Source organism: Ambystoma mexicanum, chromosome 7q, assembly GCF_040938575.1.
Source record: "Ambystoma mexicanum isolate Mex_15411 chromosome 7q, UKY_AmexF1_1, whole genome shotgun sequence".
Lineage (NCBI taxonomy): Eukaryota > Metazoa > Chordata > Amphibia > Caudata > Ambystomatidae > Ambystoma > Ambystoma mexicanum.
In genome coordinates this window covers 961,159,203-961,176,856 of record NC_090941.1, presented here as the reverse complement: position 1 = coordinate 961,176,856, position 17,654 = coordinate 961,159,203, and positions in this window count along the sequence as shown.

The window sequence follows — 17,654 nt, the reverse complement described above, 5'->3', positions numbered from 1 at the left end:
GCCCTGAGTGAACTATATATGGCTCCTAAAGCCAAAGAGGAACACAATAAGATTGCCAGGATAGCAGCATACCTGTACCTATATATGGGAGACATGCAGGATAGATGTGCTGAAAGCCAAAATCTGGCAAATAGGCAACAGATGGCATTACAGAAGGCCCAATCTGACCTGGTCTCTTCTGAGCAGAGGCTGCAGAGGAGCCAGGAGTCAGAAGATGATAGTAGGCAGCACATCATTAAAATAAAGAAGGATATGGATGTGCTGCAACAGGAAAAGGTAGAACAGGATACCAGATTTCTGGCCTTGCAGAAGGAATACCAAGAAGGTTTGGACTCCCTACTGCAAAACCAGAAAAAGCTGGAGCAACAACTGGACTTCAACAGGGTATGTGCTGAGCAGGTAGTCACCCTGCAAGGCCACCTAGATAGAGTGAAGGCAGAGAGCAACAAACTAATTCTGAAAGACCTGGATACCCAGGCAGAGTTTGATCAGGAGCGCCAGAATGCTGGTGCCTTCCAAAGGCAAAGGGACGACCTGGCGGCACAGATGCAGGCTCTTAGTCAGGAAAGGGATACCTTAGGCCAGGAAGTCTGCCATTTAAAAAGAAAAATGGAAGAAAATCACCTGGCCCACCAGGGACTGGGTGACCTCCAAAAAGAACACCAGAACTTGCTAGAGCACACCAGGAGGGTGGAGGATGCTCTAGCAAGAAAGGAGCAGGCCAATAGGGACACAGCTCAGGAGGTAACCCTCCTGCAGCAAAGACTGGCCCAGTTCTCCAGGACCAACCAGGAAGTACAGAGGGAAAATGAGGCTCTCTGCCAGCACAATGAGAGGCTCCAGCAACAGGTAGCGATGCAGGAGAAACTGATAGAGTCGAGTAAGGCCTTAACAGAGGAACTGAAAGCACAAATGCAGGCTCTTGCATTGCAACAGGGAGCAGGGGCGGATAGAGATGAGGTCCGCTGGGAAAGAGAGACTCCTGACCATAACCGCAGGAGCCCTAACCCCAGGGGCCTTCATCTCCCCCAGTCCCTGGACTCTACCACCCCCATTTCCCCTGGCGCACATGAGCACAGGGCCGCAGGGATGGCAGATTGCTATCCAGCTAAGAGTATGGGGCTCATAGGCCAGTACCACTCAGGAATGGAGGGGTGGGCATCCGGGTATGGGCACCCAAGTACAGTACAGTTCAATGGGGAACCCCAGGAGAGTAGGCCCATTAAGGGCATCCTGAAAACCTCTGCCCAGTTAGGTCAGTGGAGGGGGTACCCATCAAATCCTGGCAGCAAGGAGGAATCTGAAGACTCCTCTGAACTGCGCAGGACACAGGAGACCAGGTCCCCACATTCTGCCAGCCATTCCCAGGCTCGCAGAATCCGGGAAAACCTGGAAGAACAGACGGGAACCTCTGGGAGCAGTGCCTCTGAGTCCGAGGAAGAATGGACAAGGGTTACCCGAACCAAAAAGGCCAATAAGGAAAAAAGGGCCTTGCTTAAGGACCCCTTAAAGCAGATTAAGGCGATCAGGAGCGTCATCACGCCTTACCATAAGAACGCTAAGTATTCTGTTTGGGAGCACTTAGAGTTGTTTGAACAAATGATGGAGACTTTCCATTTGAAGGACAGCCAAAGCTGTATTCAATATGTAAAGTGGACATTCTCCCCGGAATACTCCAGTTTCTTTGCGGGGCTGGAGGACCAAAAGCATTTAAGATGGTCCACATATAAGGCGGCCATCCTGAAACATTTTTCTGTTCACAGAAATCCTCAAGAGGCTCGCAAGGCAGCCTACAATTTGCAATGTGGGGAGGATCAGGCCCCACAAGAATTTGTGCAGGAGTTAAAGCGTGCTTTTGCACAGACCACAAGAAGGGTGCGCACGGATAGCAGGGAATTTATAAATACGTTTTTCCATGCCTTGCCCAAATATATCATGACCCAGCTCGTGAGGGATTTTCACGAGAAAAGATCTTTAGACTGGGTCATTGAACAGGCTACCTGGATCTATGAGGTGCAGAAACCGATAGATAGCAAAAGTAATGCCCAGAAAAACCCCAAAGCCAACAGCACCCCTGCTGCTGCCAAGGTGGCAGAGGTAAAGGTCACCCCCGTTTTGGATTTGGAGATGGGGGGGCCTAAAAACCTGCCTGCACCTAATAATGCTAGGCCCAGGAGGTCCTCGGGTCAGTCACAGACAGGGAGCCAAGGAGGCAGCCCCACAAATGGGGTCCCTCGCTCTCCTGATTATGTAAGTCCCCGTTACAAGGGAAATCGACCCATCCTGGGTTATGTGTGGACTCCTCCAGCCCAAGGGGGGGGATCCAGCCAAGCACCTAACCCAGGGAACTTCCCTCCAAACTTCCCACAGGAGGGCAGAAATTTACCAAACCCTGGGCAGAACTTTTTCCCCAGATATCCACCCGACTTTCAGCCCCAAAACCATCCATCCTTCTTTCCCCAATTCCCTGAGCCCAGACCACTGAATCCGGGAGAGGGGAGGCCAAGGGTGGAGGGATACCCAAATCTTCCCAACCCGGGGTATTACCAGAGGAGGGACAGCTACCCTTCCCGGGATCAGCCCAGGGGAGAAAACAGCCTGAGCGGGTTTCCCAGTAAGAGCGCCAGGTTCAAAACATGGCGCGGGACCTGGGTCACATACTGAGGGCTCAGCAGAACCCTCAGATGGGCGTGCCGGCGCAGAACGCACCCAACTCTGGACCTGGTGCTCCAGAACAATGACGGGGGCAGCACCCCGATAACACACCGGTTCCCAGGGAGGAGGCACAAAGGGAAGGGGGGTGTAAAGCCTTGGAGGAAGCTTCCTTCCTCACTTGTAAACAGCCCCTGGAAACCCAGGAACCGGAAACGAAATCTCTTGCCCCTGAAAGTCTGCCCCCTAAGGAGCAGAGGGGGGGGTGGGAGAAACAAAAGACCCAAACAGACTCAGTTTGAGGAGGAGGTACAGATCTTCCAATTTGAGGGAGAGGGATCCTCAGAGGATCCTGGGAAAAGGATCTTCTCCTTCAGAGAGGGGGGAACTCCTCCCAAAGAAAAATGGCTCCCTAGGGATGCAAATCCAGACTGGGGAGATGTGGAGACTGAGCTACCGCCGCCCACCATCTCATCCCAGAACCAACAGCAAGAAAATCCCCGGGTTCAAACCCATACTGGGGACTGCCTCCAAAAAGGGGGGGGCGGCCCAGAACTGGAACCAGGGGAACCCACAATGGCTCTGATCTCCAGTTGCCAACTTTTTCTTTCAGATTCCCAAGGCTCTCCACAGAATTCTGCCCAAAATTCTTCTCTCGCGATGTCCAAAACCAGAAAATTAGCCCACCAGTTGTCCAAAAATGTACATTATCTGTGCCCCCTTGAGGAGAAGGAGGGAAGATACTATGCCCCGGTACAAGTACAGGGGCAGGGTACAATCTCGGCACTGGTGGACACTGGATCTCAAGCTACCCTTCTGTCCAGAAGGGCCTTTGACGAACTGAATGCAGGAAGGGGAGAGAATTACCAAATTCCTCTCACCTCTCTTCCTGGACAACTACAGAACTTTGACGGGAAGGAAATTCCCGTCGAGGGGACGGCAGATTTGGACATTAAAATTGGGCGACATAAGTTGAAACACCCGGTCATAGTTGTGACCCCAGAGGGCACCCCTTGTTTACTAGGGAATGACCTCCTGAGAAGGTTGTCACCCCTAATAGATTGCGTAAACAAGGTCCTCTGGACCCAGACTAGCCGACCAATAAAATTAAAACAGAGTGTCAACCATGTTAGTTTAAACGGCACATGCCACATGGTTGAACAAAAATCTGACCAAGTAGAATTTCACTTCCAGAACAACCAAATTCCAGACGTGACAGTAATAGCAGTAGGACAACAGACTGGTGATGGGGGGTCCTCTCTATTTCTGAAAATCAACCTTCCTTCCAGTTTAAGGTGGTATTCCACACTGGAAGGAAACACTCTGAAATTCTATACTAATCCACAATCAGAAACTCCCACTCCTATAGTCCAGAAAGATGTGAAATCAGCTCAAAGCCTGGCTGATATTCAGCAAATTGGAGAGCAGTTGTTCATCCCTGTTCAGTTAAATGATGGGAAGGACCCTGTTCTCGCTCGAGTGTGCGTGAACAATGGTAAGAGCTTCATCAGCGAAGCCATGTTTCGCCAACTCCCAAAAGATCCAGCCATTCCCACCTTCAAACTGATAGACAAATGGGAAATGGACCTGGAAGCACCTAATTCCAAACATCTCCTGCCAAGCAGGTGTATGCTCAAAATCTCCATTGGTAACAAGAGCATAGTCCACAATTGTTGGGTCGTGCGAGACGTCCCTGCCGCCTTTTACTTAGGCAGTGACATTCTCAATCGCTTTGCCATTAGTTTGGACCTAATAAACTTCAAAGCTTGGTCCCGATTAGCGGACAATCCCATGGGCTTTGATGATCCAGAAAAAGCATTTAGGTCAGCTCAATTGCTACCTTATGCAGTTGAAATTCAGGTTAAAGAGGAAGTCACCATCCCAGAAAGGACCCGACAATTCTCCCTGGAAGTGAAAGTTAAAAGGGGACAAGAGTTGAAAAACCCTGATGCTTACATACATCTAAATGCTTCTCTCCAACAGCAAGGGTTGGGGGTAAACCCAACTCCATTAGTCAACATAGAACATGACACCATTCCAATAGAGGTGGATAACAGCGACTTAAAGAGTATTACTCTAGCCGCAGGCACCATTATTGGAATGGCGGTTGATGACCGACATTTCTCCATTGATCTTGGAAATGAACTGTTAGGACCAATCCCCAAGGACTGTTTTGACAGTGACAGTGATGACAACGCAACACCAGACAGGATTTTTACCCGGCATGGGGGGAACTTCCTGGTGTACACCTCCTGCCCCTATGGTAAGGAAGATGTGACTTGTGACTTCAGGAGGGATGAGGTGATTTTCCAGGTACATGAGGGCTGCCTTTCCCACCTGAAGCCTCTGGTCCAAATCAGCACTCTGACCAGGGACTTCTCCACCCAGCTGGAGGAGGCCGCTGAAATAGCCAAACCAGAAGTCTTTCCAGGCTTCAGGCAGATGGTGGAAGAGAGAGTCAACCTAGCTGATGCCTGTGTGACTCTGGAACAAAAGCAAAAGTTGAAACAAGTTTTCTTGGATTTCCAAGATCTCTTTGCGGTAGACTCATATGACTGTGGTCGCACTGACATCCACACAACCACAATCCCCACGGACCCTGGCATGACTCCTGTGTTTGTGAAGCAATATCGCTTGCCTCTCGCATCAATGGAGTCCCTTACTGAAATAATTAAGAACCTTGAGTCCCGGGGAATAATCCGTCCAGTCCACAGCACCTTCAATAATCCGGTGCTGGGAATATTGAAGCCAAACGGCCAGTGGAGACTCTGCGCCGACCTTAGGGAGCTCAACAAACGGGTCCATACTTCCCGATGGCCTCTGCCCTACATTGACCAAGGGCTGGCCCAGATTCAGGGGTCACAGGTATTCACTGCAATAGACCTGACCAATGGATACTGGACCGTGCCTGTCAGCAGGGAGGACCAATACAAACTGGCTTTTACCTTTGGGGGCCAGCAGTACACATGGACCCGGACTCCCTTCGGATACCTCAACTCCGGCAATGAATTCAACATTTTCCTACATAAGGCCATGCCCGACCTGGGTGCGAGGGGTAACCTGGCTTATGTAGATGATGTCCTCATCATAAGTTCATCTGTGGAGGAACACATAGCGGAGATCCGTTATGTTCTGACGCAGTTGAGGGCCGCCGGAGCAAAACTTTCCTTTCAGAAAGCACAGTGGTGTAGAACCCGTGTTAATTTCTTGGGGCATGAGATTACTCCTCAGGGCCTCTGTCCCCAGGAAAAGAAAGTGGAAGCACTTCAGAAACTGAAAGACCCCACAACTCTGCGGGAACTAAGGAGCCTCCTTGGACTGACTAATTACAGCAGAAAGTTCATTGAGGGCTACGCAGAGATCACCAGACCCCTGATTCATCTCCTAAAGGGGGGGGGTCAAGTGGGAATGGGGTCCAGAACAATCCGAGGCAGTAAGACAACTCAAAAGAAGCCTCTCACAAGCGCCTTGCCTAGCTTACCCTGTCAGAAACAAGGAGTTCTTCCTGGAGACAGGGTTCTCTAATACGTGCTTGACGGCCGTATTATACCAAAAGCATGACAAGGTCAATAAAGTAATCTCCTATGCGAGCAAAACTTTATCCTCTGTGGAGGAAAAATTCAACGATTGTGAGAAGGCACTCCTGGCAACGGTGTGGGCATTGAAGAATTACCGCCCGTTTATCCAGGGGGAACACATCATAGTGGAGACTCCACACCAGCCTCTGCAATATCTCCAAAGTGACAGAATCCGGGCCGGAAATGTGAGTAATTCCCGAATTACTTCCTGGATTCTGTCAATGCAAGGCTTTCCTGTGGAGGTCAGATATGGCCAAAACAAGAAGAGTCCCCTCGCGCAAGGTCTGGCTGACTTGCATGATTGTGCCAGAGAAAACTGTCTCGAGGACGAAAGTCTAAAAATAAAGGACAACACGGAGGCATACCTTAATTCCCCACACAAAGTCTTTGAAGAGGACAAGTGTGAGGGAATGCCCACAGTGTATGTGGATGGATGCTCTTACCATGTTGACAACGACGGGGAGAAAGAACTGGTGGCCGGCGTAGGGAATGCATGGGTGAATGAGTCCCCAGAACCCTCCGCTGGATACAAAATTGGTCCCCGAAGTAGTCAGGTGGCAGAATTGATGGCTGTGCATCAGGCCATCCTCACTGCTGTCCAGCATCAACTCCACGAACTGGTCATAATCACAGATTCGGATTATGTACGGAACGGGTTCGTGGAGCACCTGGTTAATTGGAAAACCAGAGGCATGTTATGTGCTAACCACAAACCCTTGAAACATGGGAAGTTGATCCAAAACATTGATGATCTGGTCACATCGAATGAGATGACCATCTATTGGAAAAAGATCAAGGGTCATTCCAAAGTAGAGGGACCAGACAAAACTGGAAATGACTTAGCTGATCAGCTGGCCAAAACCGGGGCCATCCAAGGGGATCTAATTGAGATTGAGTCCCTGTTGGGGGAAATCCAGGTCACTGCCATCACTAGGTCCCAGACAAATGCTCACAACAACCTTTCAATTGTACAATGGAGTAAGGAGCCCCCTGATGCTGATTTGATTACCGCTCAGAAGCGGGATCCAATAATTGGTAAATTCTACCAACACCTTGAGGACCCTGAGAACTTTCCCCTGACGGATACCGATTACATTGGGAAAGAGGACCTAAGAGTGTTGATGAAGTGTCCAAAAATGTTCCGGATCCAAGACGGTTTGTTGGTAAGGAAATCCAAAGCTGGCCACGATCAGTGGGTGGTTCCTACCTCATTCCGAAGCCTGATGTTAAGTCACGCCCATGATGCGGCCACCGCCGGTCATAGGGGGTTTCACACAACATTGGAAATCTTAAGAGAGGTTGCATACTGGCCACACATGGGCCAGGACCTCAACCAATATTTGAAGGGTTGTCTTGTGTGTGCACAATTTCAGCCGACATCCCTCACACACCGGGCGCCTTTACAAAAGAGGGGGATGACCCTGCCATGGTCAGATTTACAAATCGACTTTGTAGGCCCTGTGATTCGCTCGGCTAGGGGGAATAAGTACATGTTGACTGTGACATGCTTGTTTACCAAGTGGGTGGAATGTCTCCCAGCCCCAAACTGCAAGGCAGAAACTGCAGCTGCCTTGATGATTAACCACATCTTTTCCCGTTTTGGTCTACCTCAAAGGATTGAGTCAGACAGAGGTAGCCACTTCACCAGTGAAGTAATGACAAAGATGTGGGAGATACTGGGGGTCAAAAGGAAGTTGCATATTGCTTATCGGCCAGCTTCTTCTGGGGCAGTAGAGAGATATAACCGAACCATTGTGAGCATATTAAAGAAGTTTGTGGCAGATTCTGGGCCAAGTTGGGATATCCGATTACCTCTGGTCCTAATGGCTATCAGATCTACCCCTTCATCTGCAACCAAAATGTCACCATTTGAGTTGATGACTGGGCGCAAGATGGTGCTTCCTCAGCATTTGCTCTACAGGACCCAAGAGCAGACACTGATAAATGCCTCCACTACTCATGAGTATGTGGAGAATTTAAGGAAACACCTCCAACATGCTTTTGCTTATGCTCAGCGGAATCTAGAAAGATCAGCTGATAGCATGAAGACCCACTATGACCTGAAAACTTCCAGGAAGGAATATCAGGTGGGGGACCGGGTCTATCTATACAACTTCCAAAGGAACCAGGCCAAGCAGCGCAAATTTTTGCCTACATGGAAAGGACCCTTTGAGATCATCGACAAGATCTCACCTGTGGCCTACAAAATCCACATCCCCAAAGGTGGTTCGGCAGAGGGGGAAGACAAGTGGGTCCACATAAACCAGTTGAAGTGTTGCCATCCCAGGCACACTCTGCAACAACTGGAGGAATCCTCTGGAATCCTAGCGGGTACTGTCTCAGACTAATTCAGTTCCAACCATAAAACATACCACATCTAGTCTCTAAAATATTGTGATTTGCATGAAACTGTCTCTTAGTTATACTGTTTTTATTTTTTCAAAATAAGAATGTAATGTTTCGTGATGATGAAATGCATATGCTGCCCCACTATCTCAACAGTGGTGGAAAAAGTCTATGAGTAGGTATTGCCGCTCTTCCTTTGTCGTCCTAGGAGAAAGAAAACCTGAAGACGGGCCAAGGAGGATGATACGGAGACCGGGAACGAAGATCCAATGGGCCCAGTGGACCGCCCAATATTCCCATCAGGACCGGCGAGGAGAACCGATCGATCAGTACCGGATGGAGAAGAAGATGCTGAACTGTGCCATCTATTGGAAGAAGATGAGGAAACATCCCAGGTCTTGCGAGTCCCATTCGTGAAATAGAATGGCCATCGCAAGAGGGGGGCTTGTGGGATGTATTTACCCATGCATCCGAGCCATACCTCAAAACTGTGCAGTACTGACATGGAAAACATCATGATGGCCTGAGCTTCCCAGAAAATGCACAGGGAAATGCATGAAGAATAGGCTGCCACTCATTTTTGCCGATGTTATGGGCACAGAAGGAAACTGCTTAAAACCACCATTGGACTACCCGCACAGTAGTCTGAAACCATTGGGAATGGCAATGCTGATTGCCAAATGCAACCTAGAATGGTGGGGAATTCATTTCTTAAATCTCAAAAATGGGTGCAGTACCAGTACTCACCACTATCCAAAAGCCGGCATTTTAAAACCACACCAGATTTTACTTTTTTGTGTAAAACTGAATGAACCCAAAGCAGGCTAAAGAAAGACTTACTGAGAGGTGGATACAATGTAAAGTGATATTCTGAAGTGACTTGAAGGTTTATAACAAGACTGGCTGAGCTGTGGATTGCAGCAGTTTAAGTTGCACTGGATTTAAAGATACTAAAATCGAAAATGTTTAGATTAAATGAGTGACCTATGTTTGGTGTCACATGCCTTTGTAACTGTTTAAATGTCATAGTTTTGCACTTAGAATCAGCCTTCTAGCCGCATATGTGAAAATGTTTAGTTTTATTTGAATGCAGAAACTGGGGAACAGACTGACAGCTTAAAGAGATTCCAATTTGCCTGGCAACTACCCCCATCAGGAGTGAAACTTGAGTCACAGCTGTGTTCCCAGGCCTAGCTGCCCTTTTGCTGCTCACACTAAGGATATGCCATCTATCTGATAATTGAATTACCTGTGCTCTGCAGGAGAGTGAACAATGCAACTCCCTTCACCCAGGCAGAGGGTTTATTGAGAGGATCATAAATGGCTTCCTCTTGAACAATGAGCCTCTCCTGACTCAGGCAAAGGTTTTATTACAGCAGTCGTAAAATGTAGCTTCCTCTTGGCAGAAGCTGGGAGGAGCACTGCCTGTGAGAGCAAGCTGGCTTGGCAGAACTGGATAAACCAGTATTTCTACCTTGTGCTGAGAGGAAACCACACCCCTTTGGAGCCAGAACATAACTTTAAAAAGATGGATCATTCATAGAGCGGACATGTGAACATTTTATAAATGATACCATAATTCTTGTGATTTTTCTGCCCACATTTTAAGAGGTTTTTCGACCCGGTGGCGTGTTCAGGGGGGTTTTAGCGGAAAAGTGGATATTACTCTAAATGTATGCATGTTAAAAATCTGAAACTTCATCAGTTAATGTCCATACTCCCTGCACACATGTATGTAAAGTTGGGTCAATGTCAGAAAGTGAAAAATCAGTTAAAAAGTCAATTATGTGCCATTTCTGAATGCAAGCTCTTAGAAACAGCAGATTTGGACAGAGACATGGCTAAATTCAGCCACACCATGTATATGTAATTTCAAGCAACTGTGTAACTGTGAAATATGTCTTTTATTATCAAATATAGAATGTGTGCAATCTGACAGAGGAGTGTCCTATCTGCAAGCCATAAAATGACATCCCTCTGACTCACAGTTCATTCCCCAATCAAATGATAAATGGAAGTTTGACCAATTAGAAGCTGAGAGAGAGGTAGGGTCAGTGATGCTAGAACACACCCACATTCTAAACACATAAAAGCAGACAGACAGGACAGATAGGGATTTTCAAATCCATCTGCCGCTGGAAGCTCTTCCGGAAAAATCCATACTTTACCTCCATCAAACCTCCAGAGAGCCAAACTAGAGACTTCAATCTATCCAGAACTAAGAGACCAGACCAGAGAGAAAGCAGTGCTGTACCCAGAGAGACCCAGACCAGCAGAGAGAGCTGACCCAGATCACTGTGAAGTGCAGAGACCAGAGGCGAGTCTAAAACCCTGACCAGATCCGTGATGAGGCCCATTTCACTCAAGAATATAGTGTGAGTACCTAGAAAACTGTGCAGAACCAATCTCTTAGTTAAAATAATATAATTCAATCCTATTTTAATCTAAGTAGAACTGTCTCTTAACCGTCACCTGTCATTTGTAAAGCTGTCACTTGTCATTTTCTAGTTGCAAGCTGCACTTGTCTTTTTGAGCTTTTAAAATTTCAAATCTGAAAAACGACCTTCACAAAATCGCTCATATCTCCGCAATCTTTGTGCTAGAGACTTGCAGTAACTTTTATCTGAAAGCTTAGAATCGTGGCTTTCCTACGAACCTAGAACCGCATTCCTACCTTCTATAGTTTTACCGCAATCGTGGAACACGCATCCACGAATTTTACCGCGATTTGCAAATTTCTCCACATGTAAAATCAGCTGCTGCTTGCCTTCCATTTGCCAGAAATTCGTTTAACCTGCTAACTATCCCTGCATCATTGCTAGTGTGAGCCTGGACTAATATTAACTAGATACCACTCACCCTGAACCTCTGAAAGGGAATTAAAAGTATTTTAGCATATTTTTCAATTCATTGCCAGCACATATCAAAGCAATTTGGGCCTGTGTTTTCAAACTTATGTAGTCTAAGCTTGCTGGATTGAACTGAATTACATTGATTGCATTTCTGAGAACTGTGTGTTTTCCTTCCATTTCCTTGCCTTGCATCAAGGGGGGGAGGGGATTGCCAGAGAAAAGTGATCACATTGTTTGGTTGAAATCATATTGAGTATTTTCTGTACTGCATTCATTGAATATTGCATCCACCTGAGCTTACATAAAGCATCCTCTACCACATTATACTTTTGTTCCTATTTACCAGTGTGCTACCTTATCCATTTCATGTCAACTCATTAGTGATTATAAGAAGTGTGCTAGTGCCAGATTCTCCGTTGTTGATCTTTATCATATCAGATTAAGTGTGCTATTCAATTATTAATTTATTATAAAGTGTGATATATATATATTTTAAATTATCAAATAAACCTTTTAAACTTGCAAAACAGAACTACTTCTTGGCTCAGTGGGGTCAGGGGGATTCCAAGAGAGGGGTGTTATATAGGGGTAGTCATCCAGAACGCATGAACTGGACATAAAGATATATCAATAAGGGTTTTCATTCAGTATTCTAGACTAGGCGTTAACTTAGCTGTAGTGCTGAATTGAATCCTCTTACATATCCATTCTCTCTGGTGAAGGAATGCTGGGATTGGAGTGAGCCAGATGTCTGAGCCAGATGTCTGAGCCATATTTCCTGGCTTTCTACATACATTAATCTTGATAATGTGCTTCTCCGTTATGATAGATATGATATGGCATTTATAACGCGTCTATACACAAGTGTTTCAAGGCGTGACGAGGCAAGGGGGCGGGAACAGAAGGAAGACAAACAACAATCCTACTAGGCCAGGTGTCATTCAGATTGCGCAAGTGCATAGGAAGGGGGAAAGTGCAAGGGACAGGGGGAGGGGAGAGTGCAGTACAAGGGATAATAGATTAATAACAAAAGTAAGTATGGCCAGCTGGTGGCAAGTGCAAGGGTAAGTGCAGACATCCAGTGTCAAGTGCTGGTAGAGGGATTGTAGGGATACAGCGGCATAGTCCTGAGTGCAGGGTTTTCCAGCAAGGCAGTGCAGGTGTGTGACTGGCGGTGGAAGGGACCTGGGCCCGAGATAGAGGGTGGCCAGGTAACCAGTGCAGTTTCAGCCAGGGGTTCAGCAGGGGAGAGGAGGAGAAAAAGCAAAAGCAAAGAGAAAGGTTTTGAGGTTCCTCCGGAACCAGGGATGTTTCTCCTCAAGTTTCAGTGAGGCAGAGAGGATGTTCCAGAGGGCGTCCCCAGCCGAAGAGAGAGATCTACCACCAACTTGTTGCTTGGAGAAGCGACTGACCCTGAGGGAGTTTGAGGTGGATGTGCGAAGAGGTCAAGAAGGAAGATATTTAGGAAGAGCGAGTTGAAGGTATTGAGGCCCTAGGCCCCAGAAGGCCTTGTGGACAATGCAGAGGGTTTTTTAACTTAATCCTCGCAGACACTGGGAGCCAGTGCATGGATTTCAGTCCTGGAGGGATACAATCCCTGGGCTTGAGGCCAAGGACAGGTCTTGCAGTCCTGTTCTGAATAAGTTGCAGAGGGCGGCGAGTATAGGCAGGCAGATTTAGAGAGAGGCTGTTGCAGTAGTCCAGCCTAGAGAGAACCAGAGCTCTGGAGACAGTGAGCTTCTGGGGGAATGAGAGGAAAGGAAGAATACCTCTGAGGAGGTGCAGCTGGTAGTGTGACTTCTTAGAGACATCAGAGATGTGAGGGGAGAAGGAGAGCGTGGAGTCGAAGATGACCCCAAGATTTTTAGCCTCACAGGTGGGTGCAGGAAGAGGGCCAAGAGAGGCCAGCCAGAGAGTGACAGGAAAGGAGGGAGCGGGTGTACTGATCAGGAGAATCTCAGTCTTACTGGCATTAAGGCAGAGATCATTGGCAGCACACCACTCCTGGATGGCGGACAGACAGTCAGAGATGAGAGAGGGAGAGGAGAAGAGGTAGCAGAGGGTAGCCTGAAAATGAGCTGAGTGTCATCAGCACTGTAAGTTAGGGCAGAGCGTGGCAATGCGGTGCGCAAGAAGTGCCAGGTATTGGTTAAAAAGCCAGGGATAGAGGTTAGACCCATGGGGAACACCACAGGTAGAGATAGAGATGGAGGAGACGAAGGACCCGAGTTGAACCTGGGAGTGTCGGTCAGAGAGGAAAGAAGTCAGCCACGCCAGGGCCTGACCGGGGATGGCCAGGTTATCATGGAGATGATTGAGCAGGATGGCGTGGTTTACCGTATCGAAGGCAGAAGAGAGATCAAGTAAGATGAGGACACAGGGGGTGTTGGAGAGCAGGTCTTTGCAGATGAGAGGTTTTTGTGTTTCTGGCAGGTCTGAAACCAGACTGATGGTCATGGAGACAACCAACAGATTCAGTGTGAAGATTAAGCTGGGAGATGGCCAGCTTTTCCAGGGGTTTGCCCAGGAAAGGAGTGATGGAGATTGGGCTGTAGTTGGCCGAGTAAGACGGGTCGGCAGATGGTTTCTTAAGAAGAGCGTGCACAAGTGAGTGCTTCAAGGAGGGAGGGGAAGACTCCACTGGCAAAGGAATAGTTGCAGACGTTGGCCAGGGCAGGAGCCAGGGAGTCAATGTGGTCCTTGATGGTTTCTGAGGTGGGGGGTGAATCTGTTTTGCCAAGACTTTCATAGATCGGACTTGTCTGGAAACCTCATCAGGGGAGAACAGGGAAAAGGCAGAGAAGGAGGGAGGAGAGGCTGCCAAAGGAGGGCCAGAGGAAGAACAAGGAGTAGAGGGAGGAAGAAGAGAGGAGGAGAGGGAGGACAGACAGGATGTCTTGAGTTTTAAAACTCTGACAGGTGGATAGGTATTGGCTTCTTCAGTTCTTTGAGGGTGATTGGCCACTGTGATACTAGGTCTACTGGTATTTCCTGGCTCCTCCTTTTGCAGGATGTGACCCGTTTCATCCATGGAGCTCTGGGTCCATCGGACAACACGGACAGGTTTGCTGTACAATGGGTAGGCATCTGGGTGGCCAATTGTAGGGTCAGTGGGTGAAGTTATCACACATGCTTCTGCAAGTGGGGAGAAAGGGAGATGAAGAATTGCCTCCCTATTTGATCAAAAGGCGGATGCTTAACCCTAAATGCATAATAAACAGGCCCCCCAGACCATAAATGTATCCAGAGTCAATCAAGTTAAGGATTAAGCCTAGATAGTACGTCCCGAAAGCTTTCCTAAAGCCCAGCCCGTGTATCATCAAGTATATTCCGTTCCTCTATGCAATTCATAAATCTAGAGTGTATATCATTCTAGAAAACAAAATGGAAGCACCATCAAGCAATGTGACTGGACAGTGACACCTAGAGATGCCGGATCTCCTTTCTTGAAAATAGGTACAACTACCCCCTTCTGAAACTCTCCGATATTCATAGTATTGACTCCCATTGCAATCATGGGAGCCCATAACCTTATCTGACTTGTATCCATGAGTCCCTCCGTCCTACCGAGGGCTCTTCAGAGGAGGATGACTAATGAGGACATTCATTAACTCAGCCATGGATATCGCTGGGAGATTTGTAAGACTTTTAAAGGAAAGCGCGTTCTCCACACCACCTATCTCTGTTACCTGGGAGTTAGCGCCAGCGTACAAGTCGGAAACGAATTCTAGCTACACAACAGGATTAACATACACCTTACTATCACATAAATAGGGTCCATCAGTTTCCCTGACTTATTGGCCACAGGTTTTTAAAACAATTTGTATTTAATTAATCTGCCTTATTAATAAAGCAACCCCATTTCCCCTTATTTAATTTCTTCCTTCTTGTCTGCAGCTCTTCTCTCAAGTCTTTCCTTACAAGGCTTCCCTTCCTTATATTTAGTGGATGCCCCGTAAGAGCTATGACTAACGGCCTTGTAGGCCTTGTTAAGCAACATCTGCTTACCCTCCTAGACAGACTGCTGTGTTGGCACTATCCCGCTGTACGGAGAAAGCCACAATTCTAGGAAAGCCCTTGACTGCAGCAGAGGAAGGGGTCCTGCAATTCTTCAGTGCCTCTTTTCCCTTCTGATGTTTTCCACGTAATAATAATGGCAGTGCCGTTTAATAGTTATCCCATGATTTGCCATCTTGCATTGATCAATTCGGTTACATGTTATTCTACTGATTGGAGAACACCGGATTGACTATTTAACTAAACGGAAATAATTGTCAAAAAATATCGAGCAACCCTTTTCACCCAGGACAATAGCTACATGCAATCCAGATCTATAGTATTAGCCTGCCATCTAGTGGCCGTTTTATTAATGCGAATACAGAGTTGTGTTTGTAAAACGTTACTGTACTAACCCAAAATACGTTCCACCAACAAGAGCTAGTTTACATATCTTTAAATGGGGGCTACCCCCGAACCTCCCTTTGCTCTTCTAGCCCTGTAGCCTCTATTTCCCACTCCCATTCATATATTTTTATAATTTTATTCTCATTATGCTTTTAAAATGAATACAACGTACACCTGCATTTCAACATTCCTACCTGCAATGTGATATTCAAACCTCGATTCGATTTTTTATACGCACTATATTAAATATATGTGTTATAATGACACCATCTATCACTGACTCTTATTTTTTCCAGCAACATTATCACTGGTCACCATCAGCTCTATGGGGGACATAATGTGCAGTAATGTTGTCATGATCACTAGCCATCCTTACTTTGAATGATCTAACTAAATCCTGACACTTTAATGGGATTAACATGTAACCAATAAACTAATCTGCCCTTCACTATTAAATCTACATTACCGCGGGATGTGAAGGCTAAGCCTTGTTAGGGCTGAGGCGGCCGGGTCCGAGATCCCCACAGACATCTGATGTCCGATCTTGACCCGGCAAGAGCCGGCCCATTGACCAGCACTGGTGGAGTAAGAGAGGGGTGCCCAGTGTTGATTTTACAGGTTTGCCAGGGATAACCCATGACATGTGGGGGCACATTCACTGTCACCCTAACTCTGTAGGGGACTGAAGAGTGCTATAAGAGGCTCATGTCTCTTTTAATTCGAGCCTGTATTTTGGTGCACTAGTAGGGAGGACATCTTGGCTAAGCACATTATAGAAAATGGTAAAGTGCACCCTAACTGCAGTAAGTACTCCCTGCAGTCGAGGAAAACGTGGTTTGAGTGAGTCCTTTAAAAAGATGTCTGCGCAGTAAATCAGGCCCACAAGTGGATGTCCCAGTTCTATGGCGGCACGAACGCTGTACACATGGCGTCCCACCTGGTTCGCAAGGAGAAGCAGGGTCGCAGTTAATCGTCGAAAATCATCCCTGTAGGGGGCTTGACATAAAAAAAAAACAAGCTTCTGCCAAAAAGCAATTGGCAACATTCAAGGCCTCAAAGGAGAGAGAACACGCATGTTATGCTTGGCCTCTTAAAGTGGGGAGGCAGTTCAAATAGAGGGTGCGTGTGTTAGGGTCGGTTAGGACGCTGGCCCTCCTACACTCACGGAAGACCTGATTTCGGATATGTCTCTCATGGCTCCAACAATCTCACGGGAATTGGCTCGAATGACTTCCCCAACAGCTAATGCCAATGCTTCAGGAGAAATGGTCAGTACGTGTACTAATGTCCCTGAAGATTTGATGCTTCTGCCCCCTACTACACAACCATCTAACTGGATGGACAAACTCCTGAGCTGTTCGGTTCAACAGCCTCCATGTCGGATAGTAATATAACTAACGAGCATAGGAATAATTATGTGGAGTTCCAGAGTAACATTAACCCTGGTACTCCTATAGACCAAGCACCAGGAACCACCATAACTGCATTCATCTTCGTGTGAAACTCACTGGTAGGTTTTTACGAAAACATAAACGACGACATGAGAGATGTGAAACTCCAGCTCATAACTTTGAACTAAAAACGATGCTTTCCTGAAGGATTTGTTACGCCTCAAACAGCGATGAGGGCCCTCGGTCTTATGCATTGGACGAGGGGCGTTTTCCTAGTCCCAGAACATTGGTTGTATCACCGCACATTAATTTTGAAATGCATGAGAATGAGGAAAAAGGAATTTTGCAGGGAAGTGAACGAGTGAATATTTTCCAGTGTGAGGGATCTAAATGTAAGGGGGACTAGTTTGACGGGGAAAGAACCTACCAGA